Here is a 2862-nt window from a genome sequence, read left to right as displayed (position 1 = left end):
GATTAATTTGAGACATTTTGGTTTTTGAGCCAGATATGCAGCTATCATTTTGGGATTATTTTTCCATTGAACGCTTGAGTTGTTTTACTGTTTCTTGACTCTCATGGTTTTACCTTTTTTGGATTCCTTCTTTACATTGCTGGAGGATATCCTTAATGTTTTCAGAAAGTGAACATGAGAGGTAAACCATCTGAATTATTGCATACATGAACATGTCTTCATTTTTATCCTCAAAATTACTAGTCTGGATTTTATAGAATTCTAAATTCAAAAACAGTTTTCCTTCGGACTTTTGAAAGCATAGCTCCATTGACTTCCAGAATCCAGTTATACTGATGTCCAAAGCAAACCTGATTCTCATTCCCTTGTTAGGATGCGCCATACTTTGGTTTAGTCTTGGTATTTGGCCCAACTCTGCCATTAGGCTTTAGTTTCAGCCACCGGAAGTCAGAATAGGTGAGACTTCAATGTTGTTTCTGGCGTCCCTGAACTTATGCATGATCAATAATCATGTGCTTGAGTAAATTTCTTTTTTTAATTTAAAAACTGAAGCAAATTTTAATACAGAAAATGAAGACAGGATTTTGCAAATTTATCTCTCAAAGGGGTATCTCTATTTGAGGAAATCAGCATGTTACACTTTGAGGATGAAATGTTACAGCTTGTACGCCAAAATTAATAAATGAAATTAAATTAAAAAATGAAATGGTTACCAATGTAATGCAGGTCAGGGGATCAAAGGTGAAGGGTCACACATTATTAAAAAGAAATCCAAAGGACAGCTGCATCATGATCTCTTATTAGTGTTCCAACGGTGCCTCTCTTTGGGGAAACTTGAACATTTCAGCAGACAGTCAAGCAGCTTTTTCAGTAAAAAGATTTTTACATAACTACTATTACTGTTCCCACGATCCTCTTCTATAGGAGGCATGGTGTTGAGAACACAGTAGGTGCTGGTTCTGAAGAATACGCTTTGGGAAACACTCTTCCAGCTTGTTTTCCCCAGCCTTTTCCCCTCCCTCGAGTAAATTTCTTTAATCAGTACAATAATGGTATTGCAAGCAAAGCACGTCATGGTGTGAGCTAGATAACTCCAGCCCTGTCTCCTCCACTCCGGCAGAAATCTCTGGGCTCTGCCTGGCTTCTCTTTTCCTGTGCCACATCTTGGAAACTCTCTCCAGCCTGTAAGCTGGATCAATTGTAGGGCTCACCTTGTCTGTTTCTCATCTCTCAAGGATCAATGTCCTTTGTTGCCTTGTATCCAATGTCTTGAAAAATGTTTCATATATTTTGTCTGATGTTTTAGGTGTTTCAAGCGGAAGGATAAATATGGTCCCTGGTATTCTATCTTGACCGGAGGTGAAGGTACTATAAATTTAAATTTTTATATGAAGGAAAATCTAAAGGGAGTTAGAATAGCACCCATAATAATTTAAGTTCAAGATCCAAACATAATAAAGAATAAAAAAGAATGTGGCTTTTTTAGTATATTTTGAAGTCAGGGTGTGTGACTTTGTTCTTTTTTCTCAGGATTGCTTTGGCTATTTGGGGTCTTTTGTTGTTCCATATAAATTTTAGGAAAGCATGGTACTGGCAGAAAAACAGACATACAGATCAATGGAACAGAATTGGAAGCCTAAAAATAAAACCACACATCTATGGACAGCTAATCTTTGACAAAGGAGCCAGGAGCATACAATGGAGAAAGGAAAGTCTCTTCAGTAAATGGTGTTGGGAAAATTGGACAGCCATGTGCAAAAGAAGAAAAGTAGACTCTACTTTCACCATACACAAAAATTAACTCAAAATGGATTAAAGACTTGAATGTAAGGCGAGAAACCATAAAATTCCTGGAAGAAAATATAGGCGGTACATTCTTTGACATCACTCTTAACAGGATCTTTTCGAATACAACGTCTCCTCAGGCAAGGGAAACAAAAGAAAAAAAAAAAACAAATGGGGCTACATCAGACTAAAAACCTTCTGCAAGGCAAAGGAAACTATCAACAAAATGAAAAGACAACCCACCAACTGGGAGAAAATATTTGCAAATCATATATCCAACAAGGGGTTAATTTCCAAAATATATAAAGAACTCATGCAACTCAACAACAAAAAAAGAAACAAACTGATCAAAAAATTGGCAGAGGATATGAATAGACATTTTTCCAAAGAAGATATACAAATGGCCAACAGGCACATGAAAAGATGTTCAACATCACTAATCATTAGGGAAATGCACATCAAAACTACAATGAGATATCACCTGACACCCGTCAGAATGACTATAACTAACAAGATAAGAAATAACAAGCGTTGGAGAGGATGTGGAGAAAGGGAACCCTCATACATTGCTGTTGGGAATGCAAACTGGTGCAGCCACTATGGAAAACAGTATGGAGATCTCTCAAAAAATTAAAAATGGAAATACTATATGATCCAGCTATCCCGCTACTAGGTATTTAGCGAAAGAACAGGAAATCAACAATTCAAAAAGATATATGCAGCCCTATGTTCATCGCAGCATTATTCACAAGAGCCAAGATGTGGAAGCAACACAAGTGCCCATCAACCAATGAATGGATAAAGAAGGTGTGGTATATATGCACAATGGAATACTACTTAGCCATAAAAAAAGACAGAATTGTGCCATTTATGACAACCTGAATGGACCTTGAGGGTATTATGCTAAGTGAAATAAGTCAGACAGAGAAAGACAAATACCATATGTTTTCACTCTATATGGAAGATAAACAAACACATAGATGAGAACAGATTAGTGGTTACCAGAGGGAAAGGGGTAAAGCGGCACATATGTGTGGTGACGGATAAAAACTAGACTATTGGTGGTGAGCATGATGC

The 2862-nt window shown here is 37.1% G+C and overlaps 1 pseudogene; it reads right to left on the bottom strand.

Annotated features, from left to right (window-relative positions):
- Positions 1-787: 787 nt before the first annotated feature.
- Positions 788-1075, bottom strand: LOC101387716 (calmodulin-binding transcription activator 1 pseudogene; annotated as a pseudogene).
- Between the last annotated feature and the right edge of the window lie 1787 nt (positions 1076-2862).

Source organism: Ceratotherium simum, chromosome 9 (genome assembly GCF_057802395.1).
Source record: "Ceratotherium simum simum isolate JZ-2026a chromosome 9, ASM5780239v1, whole genome shotgun sequence".
Lineage (NCBI taxonomy): Eukaryota > Metazoa > Chordata > Mammalia > Perissodactyla > Rhinocerotidae > Ceratotherium > Ceratotherium simum.
The sequence above is the reverse complement of the archived record's forward strand: the minus strand, read 5'-3'. Positions and strand labels throughout refer to the sequence as shown.